Source organism: Callithrix jacchus, chromosome 1 (genome assembly GCF_049354715.1).
Source record: "Callithrix jacchus isolate 240 chromosome 1, calJac240_pri, whole genome shotgun sequence".
Lineage (NCBI taxonomy): Eukaryota > Metazoa > Chordata > Mammalia > Primates > Cebidae > Callithrix > Callithrix jacchus.
The window spans coordinates 44,169,911-44,184,734 of NC_133502.1; the positions used below are offsets into that span (position 1 = coordinate 44,169,911).

At 32.5% G+C, this 14,824-nt stretch overlaps 1 long non-coding RNA gene across 1 annotated transcript in view; it reads left to right on the forward strand.

Annotated features, from left to right (window-relative positions):
• Window positions 1-6,667, forward strand: part of LOC144579001 (uncharacterized) — a 50,811-nt gene extending 44,144 nt beyond the window's left edge. Inside the window, exon 3 of the long non-coding RNA XR_013525720.1 lies at window positions 5,664-6,667. This is a non-coding gene — a long non-coding RNA (uncharacterized LOC144579001). The remainder of the gene's footprint in view (window positions 1-5,663) is intronic.
• The last annotated feature ends 8,157 nt before the right edge of the window (window positions 6,668-14,824 follow it).

Here is a 14,824-nt window from a genome sequence, read left to right on the forward strand (position 1 = left end):
GTGAAGCTCAGCTTGTCAAATCTGTCAGAATAACTGGTCAAAATGTCCATAGAGTGCTTGGCCAGGAACCACCAGTTAACATAGCAACATATTTATGTAGTGCTTTATAGTTTACAAGGCATTTTGCCACACATTAGCCCCTTTGTTTCTCACAATCACCCAGAGAGACTGACTCGTTGAATATTGTATTTTTCAAGTTCAAAGCTAAAAGCTGAATGAGTTTAAGCAATTCACATATGAACACAGAGTATGGTAGCATATTCACTACCTAGGGTAAAGTTTTATGATTCTAATCACAGACTTATTTCTATTGCAACTGCTCTGTGAGGAGGTTCAAATCATATGTTTCATCAAGACATAAGATATATCATAATTTTGTTAAATATCAAATATGAGAAAATTTTTCTAGATGACTTCAAACTGGCCATGAACTTACTTTGCTCTAATATTAATTAACATCATAAAATAACTGCAAGGTGTATGAAAACAAAATGTGTGTACAATGGGCTTCCTACTTGAATGATAGCTGTGTTAATGGTGTGATAATTCCTTTACTTGGGGTGAGATAACTTGCAACATATTTTACAGATAAACAAAACTAAATGTAAAGATATAGGTGCTTCTCTGTGAGTGTGTGTATGTGTGAACATTTCTCTCTTCAACCTATAGGGTGTTTTCTATGCCAAGTTTCAAGCTAGACTCTGGAAATGCAACAAAAGAGTGAATTTTATTAGCAGTGAGTTTTATTAGTAGTAGCAAGTGCTACTCCTACCCTCAAGCTCAGTCTCACAAGGGAGACTGATATTAACCAAATAATCATGCTTTTTATTTATTCTTTAATTCACCTAATATTATGTGGCATTAAGCAATGGAAAATTACTCCAAGTGCTACAGATTCAACTGTTTAAATATAAATGCATTACTCACAGATATGAAGTAATAGAGTTTGTGTCTTTATACATTCTGCAATGGGAACACACAACCAGATCAGCCTGAAAGCAGAGGCTCATGAACAGTTCACCACAACACAGCCCTTTTTCACTTACCTGGAAAGTGCCAATTCAAGTTAGACATTTATTTGAAGCATTCTTTTGGCTCAAAAATACATGTAAGTTTGTATTATTAAAAGATATGTAAATATGTATTATACCATATAATAGTATGTTTATATATTATTGCAATATAAAGCGATACAGATTTATCCTCTAAAGTTTTGCATAAAAGTGATTCTTGGAGTATATACTTCACTGAGACATATTTGGGGAGTGAGAAGCAATTATTTCCTTTGAAATAATGTTTTAAAATATATTTTTTGAACTATACGAATTAAGACTGAGAGACATAGAATAAGAAAATGTTCTAAAAACCTACAAATGCAAAGATGGAATAATGTACTCAGAAGGATATATTGCATTCTTTTTTCATGGTATTAGAACAATTAATACTATCTTGCAGAAAACCAATGAAATAATATATGTAACAGCAGTTCTCAGAACCTAGGACAGATAGTAAAAAATCAATAAATATTAAAATATGTTCTTGGCTGCTTTTTGCAATACTTCAGTTTGGAAGTGATTATACGCTCAGTAAAGAGAGAGAGATTGGGGACATAACGTCTCTGGGATCTATCCTATCTCTTCTTCCTTAATATCTGTGCCCTAATTCAATATAGGAACAAGAAAAAGATAACCCCATTGTTAGGAATCAGAGTGACTGTACAAAAGCTAATGAATTGAATAGAATTAAGGAAGCCAGTGAGCTGGGTCTAGTTTGCTGGTATAGGTGAAAAAATACATGTCATCTTAGTTAACTCTTAATGAGAAACTTGTTTTGTTTTTTAAATGACAAAGTAAAATGCTGAAGTTCCTGCTATTATTTTTGAAATATTTGGAAAAATATTTTCATCATTTCTCCCCAAGGTGCAGTATGATAGTTGTGATGAATGCTTGATTGTAATATTGACCATCTTTTATTTCACAGGCAATTTTACGTAACCAGAGAAAGCTGTAGCATTTTAAAATGGGAAGTATGATGTGGCAGATATTAAGTATTATAAGGATTAATTATAAACATAATCTACAAATCTGTGATTCAAATATGAAATGAAAAAGTCTTTTTTAGTTATTTCCAAAAACAATATTGTAATGATTTACTTGGTGGGAATATTAAGGGGGACTTTCAAAGTTAGTGCAGCAGTCATGTGCAACTATGACTCCTATGCATCACCTAGCCCAATGTCATAGAAAGCTGGATTGTATTTTTCTATTATTTTAATATTATTTACAGTTTATTTTGCCAGGCACATCTGGATATGGCATTATCCTTTATATCATATCTAGGGTCAAATACCATTTATTTCTTCAATATTTCTCTACTTTATCTACATGTCTTAGTAATGATTTCTCTAGCGCTTTTAGGAGATTGGCACTTTCCCCTCTTTGTTTGATTTTCTCTAATTATTATAATTAGAGATTTATCTTCTATCCAAGTTTACCCTTTTAGGAGAGACAGCTAAAAATTGGAATGGCTTCTCTTTTTGCCAATTTAGATTTTCAAATGACTAAGAGTTTACAAGTATTAAACTGATCAGAAACCTTTAATTTCTCAAAAGTAGATTCCTCCATATAGAATAGCCTCCTATTACCTCTGAAAAAATTAGTAGCTTCAATATTTTGTAGACCAACATGGAGATAAAGGGGTCTGGAATACTCTCTAAATTGTTTTCTAATTGTTTCTGTGATGGTGGTGGTGGTGGTGATGGTATATGTGTGCACGTGTGTGTGTGTGTGTGTGTGGCATACACACAATCATGTGTTCCATTTGTGTCTATTGGTGGTGGCAAAGTACCTCTTTCTCCCTTTTCAAATAAAAATGTCTTATTGTAAAGAAGACACATAAACTATCAAATGCAATGTGATGTTTTTGTTAAATAATAAGCAACAGAAGCATAGAGAAATAAATATTTCTCATGGAGTTAAAATATATACAACTATAAAATCGTAAATATACTGGAGAATTATAATATGAATTTGTAAATTGTATGCAAATAACTTGAAACCAGATCTATAAAGACATAAATAAAGCAACAAGACTGAAAGGTTTATACGTTGGCTTGTTTATAGAGTAGCACAAACATTTTTCTTTTTTAATTGGCAATTAATTTTCGGCAGCCATCTAGGTACTTTCATGTCAAATTACTTTCCCTACACTAAACAAGATTAGGCATCCAAGCAGCAAAGCACTTACGTGAAAGTGAGAAACTGACTGTCAAGTAGATATTTTCCACCTATAACCAATTAAAATGTTTCCTTTTTGATGAATGGGTGTTGTAATATCACATTTTGTATTTTTACCTAAGTACATACCTGTATAACGTCCCAGTTCACAAGTGCTAAAAAAGATGGGTACTGAGATTTCTGTTATATTCTTCATGCAATTTACCTTCACAATAAAATGAATGAGCATTTTCTATGGAGGTAAAGGAATACTTTAAAAGACAGCTTTTTTACACTGCTGCACACAAATATACGATAGAACATGAACATATATAGGTTTATGGGTTTGTTAAAAACATATATAGAGAGATGCATATGTATTTATTTTAAGGAATAAACTTCAAACAATATTTTCATCAAATGACTTTTAGCTTCTAAGTTCCTTGCAGATTATCATTTTACATTAAAATGTAAAGCTGCCTGTATTTAAAAATTAGATCATTGACACATAAGGTAAAAAAGTAATGTATTATTGATAATCTTGAAGTGAATGACATAAAAAGAAAAATATTGATTTTTTGAAGATGTCTCATTTTTCTTACTTCACAGAAGACTGATGCAGGTTCATGAGCCTATCAATATTATTTGAATTAATGCATATTCCTTACTATTGATTGTTTTAATAATTATTGTCATAACTGATTTATGGGCACTTATGCCTGTTAAATATTTTAAGAAGTAAATATCAGATTTGTATATATAAGTAGATTGACTTGAATAAACAACAGAGTTGGATGTTAATATTATGCCTTTTGATTCAATCCATATTGTTATACATTATGCAAGATGCATTTTTAAGATAGTAGCAAAAAATCTAACTAAAAGTTGATATTGGATCACACTGCTCATTAGAATTAAGTATAACAAAGTATTTTCAATTTTGAGGCAGTGGTTCTCATGTTACTTGAAAATGTACTTAACATCTGTGAGAAAAATTAAGATCTATTAAACCAAAACATAAAATTTCAGTTTACTATTAATATATTTAAAATGGATTTGTTATTATTGCTTAGAACAGATTAGAATATAGGATTACACTTCTTACTTTCAGCTTTCTGTGAAGACCGATACCCAATACTTCCCCCGTTCTCCCATTCAATGGGCTGTCTTTTCATTTTCTTGGTGACATCATTTGCAATACAAATATTTTAATTTTGATTTAGCTAGATTTGTCTATTTTTCTTTCATCACTTATGTTTATGATCTCAAACCTAAGAAATAATAGTCTAATCCTAGGCCATAAGGAAGTATTCCTAAGACTGCCTCTAAGTGTTTTATAGTGTTAGCATTTATGTTTAGATCTATGATTTATTTTGAGTGAATTTTTGTATACGTTGTGAGGTAGGAGTTTGAATTCATTCTTTTGCATGGGAATATTGTCTCAGTGGTAGATTTCAGTCAGTGGTTGAAAAGGCTATTGTTTCCCCATTTAACTGTGTTGCTGTCCTTGCCAAAAATTGACTGATCTAAACACAAAATGGGTACCAACAGGCTGTCAATTCTACTCCATTTATTATATCTCTCTGTATATACTCATCTATATTCTTATACTGATACTACACAGACTTGATTACTCTGGCTGTATAGCAAGTTTTAATACAAAGAAATGTGATTTTTTCCAAATATATTCTTCTTTCTCAAGGTTATCTTCCCTATCTTTAGTAAAAACTTTTGTTTCAAAATAAAAAACTTTTGTCAGAGAGTAGTATAGACACTCCACATCCTTTTTGGTTGTTATATTTATAGTATTTTTTAATCCTTTTACTTTCAATCTATTTAGATCTTTGAATGTAAAGTATATATCCTATAGAGAGCAAAAAGCTGGTTCTTATCTTTTAAAGAAATATAGTCTATTAACCTCTGCATTTTGACTGATTAATTCATTAACATTCCTGTTTTTATTGCTAAAGTTAAATTTATATCTGACATTTTTATTTTTGTTTTATATGTCTGATGTCTTTTTTGTTCCTATGTTCTAACTCTACTGTCTTTTCTCATGTTAAATGGTTATTGTCAACTGTCACAATTTCATTAGTAATTTTGTAATTCTAATTTGAAAATATTATCTTAAAATTTGACTAGGACATACAATAAATATCTAAAGTTTTGAAAATCAACTTCAGATTTACACTCATTTAATACTAATAACACATGTAAGCTTCACTCTTACATAGTGCCCTGACTTCCTGTTTTTTTGTGCTATTTTTGTTAAACATATTGTTATAAGTGTTTTCCTCCAAAAAGATATATTGATGTCTAAACCCTCAGTACCACAGAATGTGATCTTAATTGGAAATATAGTCATTGCAGATGTAATTAGTGAAGTTAAGATAAGGTCATACTGCAGTAAAGTTTGAGTTTAATCCAATTTGACTGATGTCCTTACAGGAAGAAGGTGTGATGACATAGATTCCCGGGGACAATGCCAAGTGATGACAGACACAGACACTGGAGTGATACAGTACAAGCCCAGGAACACTAAGGATCCATGACCACCATCAGAAGCCACAAAGATGCAAGGAAGGATTCTCCCCTACATGTTTCAGCGGAAGCATGTTTCTGTGGCCACATTCATTTCAGAGTTCTAGCTTCCACAAGTGTAAGAATTAATTTTTGTTGTTTGATTTTCTTAACTACGTAATAGTTACTTTTACTATCATTCTTAGAGCAATTCTTAAGGAGACATGTTTTTTAATTGTGGCAAAGCATATATAATATAAAATTTCCCATCTTAACCATTGTAAGTGTACAGTTTAGTGCATTCATATTGTGTTAAGTGTTAAGTGCATTCATATTGTGGTGCAAACGATCTCCAGAGCTCTGATCTTGCAAAACTGAAACTCTATATATCCATACAACACTAAGTGCATATTCCCTACTACCTCCCCGTCCATAAGAGCCACCATTTTACTTTCCCTCTTTGTGAATTTGCCTATTCTAGATACCTCATATAAGTGGAAAGATACAGGGTTTGTCTTTTGGCGACTGGCCCATTTAACCTGGGAAAATGTCCTCAAGGTTTATTCATGTTGTAGCATGTATGAGAATTTCCTTCCTTTATAGGATGAATAATATTCTATTGTATGCCTATATTGCGTCTTGTTTACTTATGGACATTTGGGTTGGTGCTACCTATTGGGTATTGTGAATAATGTTGCTGTGAACATGAGTGTACAAATCTCTCTCCAAGATCTTACTTTAAATTCTTTTTGGTATATGACCAGAAATGCAATTGCTAAATAATATAGATGTCAACAGAAAGAGTCAAACTCTTTTTTCTGTTGTCTTAATCAACTCAGTTTGTAGTACTTTGTTATAGCAATCCTAGGAAACTGAGGCACCTGTTATGTCTATGTATATTACAAATCTAATAATAAATTTTTATAATTTTATCTATTAGTAACCAACTGCCATAGATTTAGTGGATTAACAGTTTGTATTAATTATCTTACAGTTTTGTGGGTTAAAGTTTTGACATAGGTGTCATTATGCTAAAATCAAGGTGTTGGCTGAGCCCCATTCATTTTTGTAGGATGAATTATCTTGGGGATAATCAATTGCTTTGTTTTTTCCAGCTTCCAGGTAACACCTGCATTTCTTGGCTCACGGCCTCCTACCTCCATCATCAAAACCAGTAGCAATGAATTGAGTCCATTTCATATTGCATCTGTTGACACTCTTCCTCTTCCTCCTCTGCTTTCACTTTTAAGGACTCATACGACTAAATTTGGCCCAAACTAAATTGGGCAAAAATAATCTCTGTATGTCTTCATTTCTTCCTGTGGCTTAATTTATCTAGTGTTATCTCTTTCTCCATTACTCAGTTATTACCTCTCTCAGTTATTACCTCTTGCCTACTTAATGCTGTTATTATTGAAAAGATTATACATCTCTTGTGTGCTGCCCTCCTCCTCCCAGATTCATGTATTTAAGACATAATCCCCAGGAGATCAGAATGTGACCATATTTGGAGCTAAGGTCTATAAGGTAAAATGAGATACTTAGAGTAGGCCCTAATCTAATCTGTCTGATATCCTTATAAGAAGAGAAAATTTTTATACAGACCTGTGTATATGAAGGATATTGTGAAGACAGAGAAAGAAGACAGTTATGTAAAAGTCAAGGAGTGAGGTCTCAGAAGTAATCAGTTATGCCAACACCTTGATCTTGGACTTCTAGGCTCCAGAAATAAAAGAAAAGGAATTTCTGTTGTTTAAATCACCCAGCCTGTGGTACTTTGTTATTGAGGCAGAAGAGAACTAATATAATGTGCATGTAATGCAAGCCCAGTAATAAAATTATATCAGTATATGTGGATATCTGTGTCTCTATCTGGAATCCACACAAAAGACTGAATGTTGGCAAAGGTAATTACGTATGTAATTAATGAAGACAATATACTACATAAAACTATCTCCATCTTTACAGGTAACTAGTTTTCTAGGGCTGCTACAATAAAGTCCACACATGGGGTGACTTGAAACATTCTTGCTCAGTTTTGGAGATTAGAAGTCTGAGGCCCCAGTGTTCGCAGTATCATGCTCTCCTTAGACTCCATAGAATTCTTCTTTCTTCTTTGCCTATTCTTGGCTTCTAGGAGTGGTCCTAGTGATTCGTGCTCATTGGCTTACAGCTACATCACTCTAATCTCTGCATCTGTCATTAGATAAACTTCTCTCTGAGTGTCTATATATCTTTACATGGCTGTCTTCTTGTGTCTCTTTCCTTTTCTTATTAGGACATCAGCAATGTTAGATTAGAATCCATCCTAATAACCTCATCTTAACTTGATTATTTCTGCAAAGACTATGTCTATATAAGGTCACATACACAGGTACCCAATATTAATACTTAAACATATCTTTTGGGGTACAAAATATAACCCAATCTCTCTATTTATCTAACTTTTTTTATCTGGTATCTATTTAATCCATCTATTTATGTATCTGTCAATCACCATCAATTTCACCTGTATAGTTTCCTGCAACTAATTTTAATTTGTTAACAAAAAAGAAAATTAATGTGATCATGTGATCGTAATTAAAAAAAAATAATCACCTATATAGTTACCTTTACCAACACTCATTTTTTGTGTGTATGTCTGTAGGTTTGGATTACCATGTGCTGCCACTGCTTTTAGCCTAAAGGACTTCTTTAGTATTTCTTGCAAGGCAGATTTTTTTAGTGAAAAATTCAGTTTTTGCTTATCTTACAATTATTTTATTTTATCTTTATTTTTGAAAAATAGTTTTCTTCTGGGTACTAGATTCTTTTTTCCTTTCTTTCTTCCTCTCTTTCTTTCTTTTTTCTTCTTTCTCTCTTAAACTTCAAATAGATCATCCCACTTTCTACTGTCTTCTGAGAAGTCAGTTGTTAATCTTTCAGGAGGTTTCTGGTATGTAATGAATTGTTTTTCTCCTCATGTTTTAAAAATCTCATTTTTACCTTTGGCTTTCAGCATTTTGGCTGTTACAACAGGCTGTGGATCTCCACATTTTGGCTGTTATGTCTGGCTGTGGATCTCTGCATTTATTCCAATTGAAGTTTGCTAAATTTTCGAATGTGTAGATTGTTACTATTTTAATAAAATCTGACAGGTTTTCAATTACTATTTTCTCAAAAAGTTTTCCTTCCACCTTCTTCTCTTCTCTCCTTCTGGCACTTCCGGAAGCATTTTGTGAGTGCACTTAATGATATCCCACATTTTTCTAAGAGTCTGTTTATTTGTCTGTATTCTTTTTTCTACTTGATCTTTAGATTGCATAATATCTATTGATCTATATTCAAGTGTGCTGAGATTTTCTTCTGCCAGTTCGAAGCTGCTATAAGACTTTTACTGTGTTTTTTATTTTATTTTATTTTCAACTACAAAATTTCCATTTGTTTCCTTTTTATAAAATGTTATGAATATTTTCTGTGTGATATTCTCTATTGAACGAGACATTGGCATTGTAACATCATTTAATTCCTCAGACATGATTATATTCAGTTCTTTGAACGTATTTATAATGGCTACTTTGAAGTCTATCTGCTAATGTCAACCTCTGGGTCTATTTTTTCTATATATACATTTCATATTTTCCTTTTTTCTTTTCTGATAACTTTTTTTTGAAATCTGGATGTTTTGGGTAATATATTGTAACAATCCAGGACCATAACTCTCCTTGCCCCTTCGAGGTTAATGTTGTGTTTATTTCATTTCACTAACTTATTTGTTTAGTCATCTGGCCAAGATTACTTTATATAATCTTTTTCCATTTTTAGTTTCTTCTTTCAGTGTGAAATCTCTCATGACCATCCTTCGGTTTTGTTTCATTTTTTTTGTCTGACTATATAGGGATTGCCCAGGGTCAGCATAAACCACTTCTTGGTCAAAATTTGCACTTAATTACCACTGGCACTCCAGATATTTACTCTTTACAACTTAATGTATTTATTGTTGGAAACTCTCTGAGTTTCAGAAGTTTACATCTCCTCCACCCCCCATTTAGTCCAGAGGTAGTAGCATAGATTTTTCACTTCTTAGAGGCAGCCTTGGGTATGTACACATTCTTCCAGACTGCAAACATTGTGTGCAATTTTGTTTATTTATTTGTTTTGAAATGGAGTTTTGCTCTTATTTCCCAGGCTGGAGTGCAATAGCATGATCTCAGCTCACTGCAACCTCCACCTTCTGGGTTCAAGAGATTCTCCTGCCTCAGCCTCCCAAGTAGATGGGATTACAGGTGCCTGCCACAAAGCCTGGCTAATTTTTTTCTTTTTGTGTATTTTTATTAGAGACAGGTTTCACCATGTTGACCAGGCTGGTTGCAAACTCCTGACCTCAGGTGATCCACCTGTCTATGACTTCTTAGTAATTGCTTCTGGGTCAGAGTAACCTATGTTCAACAAGTGTTTGGTCAGAGGTTATTTTTAATCCCCTAGGTCCAGTGGAACTTTTGCCCTTTGTTATCTGTGTGTATCTTAAGGAATGTTTTCAATTTTATCTGCTCCCCTGCTCTTAATGGGCCTCAGTTGGATCAGCCTAGGGCTTGTTCATACTCTTCCTGTATCTTACAGTAAAAATATATAAATAAAATTATGGTCTCACCTTCTTCTTCCCAGTAGAAGTTTTTCTTGGATATTTCCTTCCCTGATTCTTTCTGTTGCACTTAGGATTGCTGCACCATTTCACTTTTTGCTGCTAGTGTAATACAGCTATGTGTGCCCTCTTAGTTGCTCTTTACCAAAGACATCTGCCCTTTCTCCCGTGAGTATGGAATTCTTCACACTGTTACAAATAAAGTTATTTCCCTCATGAAGACCTGTGAAGCATTTTTTTCTTATGGTATGTCTGTCCTGGTGGATATAATCTCTACAGAGCTGCACAAGAGCTGGAAGCAGAGACAATGGCCCATTTCTCCTGGAGTTACATGACTGTGCTCTACGAAAACATGCTGTGCAGGATGTGGGGTATGTTCTCCAGTCATCTTGGCAGGCCCTTCCTGTGTAACCTCCACCCTAAAAGCAAGATGGAATGGAGTGATCAGGCCCCAGTATTCTTATTCTGTGGTTTCAGTAATAGACCTTTTGCCCTATGAGTGGAGACTGTATGCTAGAAGGGAGACTTTTGGCCATGCCTGGCCACAATAGTGTCAGCAACATAAATCTGAGGAAAATTGGAAATACCAGTAGTCTCCCCATCTTGTGGTAAAACAGTGGCTGAGACTGGGAGCTAGAAGGAGAGGGAGCCCTCATATCTTTTTGAGTATGGGGAAGAAATTGGTTGTGACTGAAATGCCGTTGACTTTCATTGTGGTTACTACAATTAAGTAGATTTTATTGAATGAATGTTTTCCCATTTGCTGCGTGGCCCTAGAGCAGTTTCTAGAGGCACAGAGAAATTGTTCTTCATAATTTTATGTATATTTTCAGGTGAGAATCTTTTACATTCCTTATTCTGACACTCTAGAAGTCAGTTTCCCAAGAAACTTACTTTCAAACATAAACATTTTGTTTATATTCAATATAGTAAAAAATATTCATTTGGGGGCATAGACACTTTAGAAACTCAAATATGTCACAGATATTTGTAAATATTACTAAATAGATTCAAATGTTTCTGTTAGGATTAATGTATTGATTATTAAAAGGCAAAATGACAGTTCTTTACCAACCATAAGGAACATATACAGTGCCATTTTAATAAGTTTTTATTGTCTAAATATTCACTTAATTGTTCTTGATAAAATACCATTTGATTTCTCCTATACCAAAATCATTGTTAGTGTAATTTAATTGATAATTTATAATTTAATTGCTAATCTCATTCCGTACTAATTTATAACTCTATCTATGTCATAAATATGAATGGAGAGTTTCCAATCATACAGTATCAGGCATTTTTTCAAGAACTTCCTTTAATTACTTCTGTTATTACTAATCTTGTGGTGTAGGTGGGAGAAATTTGGGTAACCCTTTGGATGTTACCACTGTTTAATGTGTCAAAATTATATTAGATACTATGCATAATGCAAATAACCATGTAATTATTTTGAATTTACAATGTATTTACTATGTAATTGCATAGTAAGTACCATATAATTACAAGATGATTACATGATTATTTCTGCCTTTTACACAGCTTTAAAAGCAAAAGATTTTGTTGCAATTATTATTGGCATTTATTGGTAAGTGTTACATGATAGAGAACAAAATATTTATCATGCAATCAACCAAGCAAGCAACTGTTATTGGCTCCTTTCAGTTGCAATTTTACATTTAAAAGTTATTGTTGTGAATTTAAAATTACTCCAAACATAAAATCTATTGATTAAAAAAGTTATTGTATTTAAGAAGTGCAATGCACAATTTGTTATCTCAAAAATAGCAGATTATTTTGTATATTATTCTGTGGACTCTTAGGATTGTATAATTTGAGTTGAAGTTCTGAATTTCAGATTTTTAAAAATATTCCAAGAAAAATTGTTTTAGTTTTTTTACAGAAAGCTTTTTACAGTAAGCTTTTTACAAAAAGCTTTTACAGTCTTTTGTCATTACTGTAACTGTTTAGCATATAAGTAACAATTTCATCTATAGTTGAAAGATGAGGGCATAATTTTTATTTATATATTAAAGCCAAATATAATAATTCTAAGAACAACGAAAAATGTAGACTAAGGTAAGTAAGAAAGGAAAAAAGATTGCTCTTTAAGGGGTATGTGCAGTTTCAAAAAAAAAAATCTAGTCAAAGTTTCAGAATAAGTAATTTTTATTATATATATATAAAATTAAAGACACCAGAAACAGCTTACTATTTTTTTGATCCAAATTCTTGTGATAATTAAAAAAAAATGCAATGTGAGATCTAGAGCCAGGCAATATCAGGGATGAGAATATACACATAGATATATGTTCACATAGAGTTCTGAAATCCAAGGAGAGAAAAATACAATTTTCAATCATTCAGCTCCTGAATTTTGAGTGTTTCCATTGTAAAATATAGTCTTCATGGAATATAGGATGCTCCCCATTTGCCTTTCTCTAAAGATTATTTAATCAAATATTTCATGGGAAGAAAGAATAACTTGTACTTTCAAATATACCCTTCTAACATTGTAATGATGTAAGTTATTGTTTTCTGTTTTTTTTCCTAATATTGACTGTAGAAGAAACTGAATAATCCATAATTCCAGTATAGGATGTCTAGTCAAATAATTAGCTGAATTGGCTATTAAAAATGGAAAATAACCCAAACAATCAAGATTTCAGAAAGCTTCTTTTGGCTCTTGCTTACTTAAAATAGTCTGTTCCCTCAGTCTTTCATCCTCAAATGATTTTTCTTTCCTTCTCTTTCTGATCTATATTTATACATCAAATATGTGTGTATATGTATATTTTTCCATATTCTATGAGACTCAATTCAAATATCACCTTCACATTATGTTAAGTGAAATAAGCTAGGCAGAGAAAGATAAATACTGCGTGATCTCACTTATAAATGAAATGTAAAAAGTCAAACTCATAGAAGAAGAGAGTAGAATGATGATTACCAGGGCCTGTGGAAATGGGAGAGTTGGGTGAGGTGTTGGTCAAAGGGTACAAAATTTCAATTAAACAAGAGAATAAGTTCAACAGCTCTATTGACTATACAGTAACTATAGTTAATAGCTATGCATGATATATTTTAAACTTTCTGTGAGAATAGATTTTAAGTGTTTTTTTCTACAAATAGATAAATATGTGAGGTTATGTATGTGTTAATTAGCTTGATTCAACCATTGCATAATGTATAAATATTTAAAAGCATAATATTGAACATTGTACATAACCATTTTTATTTGCCAATTAAAACTTTACCAATACAGAAAAGAAAAACATGTATCACCTTCTCCCATAATGTTCATACTACATTATAACCTTTGTAGCACATGATTTTATAATACTCTGTTTAAATGGTACCGTCTTATTGTAGGCTATAGAAACCTTGAGACAAGAAATGTATCCCAGAATGACATCAATACCTACAGCTTCAATTTCTCTCTCAAAATTGAGAGGATGACCAAAAGGGGGTTACAATAAGTTTAGCCTAAACCTGCCTGTTTACATATTTTAAAGGTTTCTCTGTACATAGTGAACTATAACCTACCTGAATATATAAACAAACTGTAACCTTCTCTTGAGTTAATCACTGAATGTTAGCCAATTTTAGCCAAGGACAGCCACTGTTCAAACTGTGTTCAAATAAGGCAAACAATCTGGCCCTTTCTTTACCTGCGTTCTGTTTTTTGTATATCATGTTCCTTTTTTTGTCTGTAAATCTTCTATGTGGCTACACTGCAGTATCTCTGAGCCTACTCTGATTTAGGAGGCTACTCCATTCACGAATCTTCTTTGCCCAATTAAACTGTTAAATTAAAAGAAGAAAAAAAGAAAGAAATATGACCTATGTGTATTTAATGAAGAAATACCATTGACAATTATGTTCACTGTGCTACTTAACCATTCTCTAAGAGATACATTATATCATGTGCTAGAAAAATAAGCCAATATCAGTAAGACAAAAATAGATTTAAAAAATGCAAATTCTTATATTTGGGTTCAAAATAGCAATTTTACAAGGGCAGGAAGAATTGGGCCTAGGTTAACCACAGATCATATAAAATGGCTTATGAGATACTGTTAAGTACAGAGCATGTGAGTCAACAATGCACCATGGCTGCCAAAATAAGCAATAAGCACAATAAAAATGTTTCATTTTGCCAGACTCAATAAACATTATTTTGCTGTTCTGATGGTCTCTAATTAGGATAATTAAGGACTGAAGTGTCAACATTGGCCTCATCTACTAATTTCCTGATTGTTCATGGACTTCAGCCACTCAACATTCTGTTGCGCTGCATTCTGCCACAATGATCTTTTTACACTGCCTAATAAAGACCTATCACTTACTTTTAGCTGTTTTATTGCATTTGTTAGGCAGTTTTTTGTCAATGTCCATATAAATGATGTGATAAGATATATAGTTATTATTTTCCCTTTTTCTTTTTTTCTTTTTTGAGATATAGTTT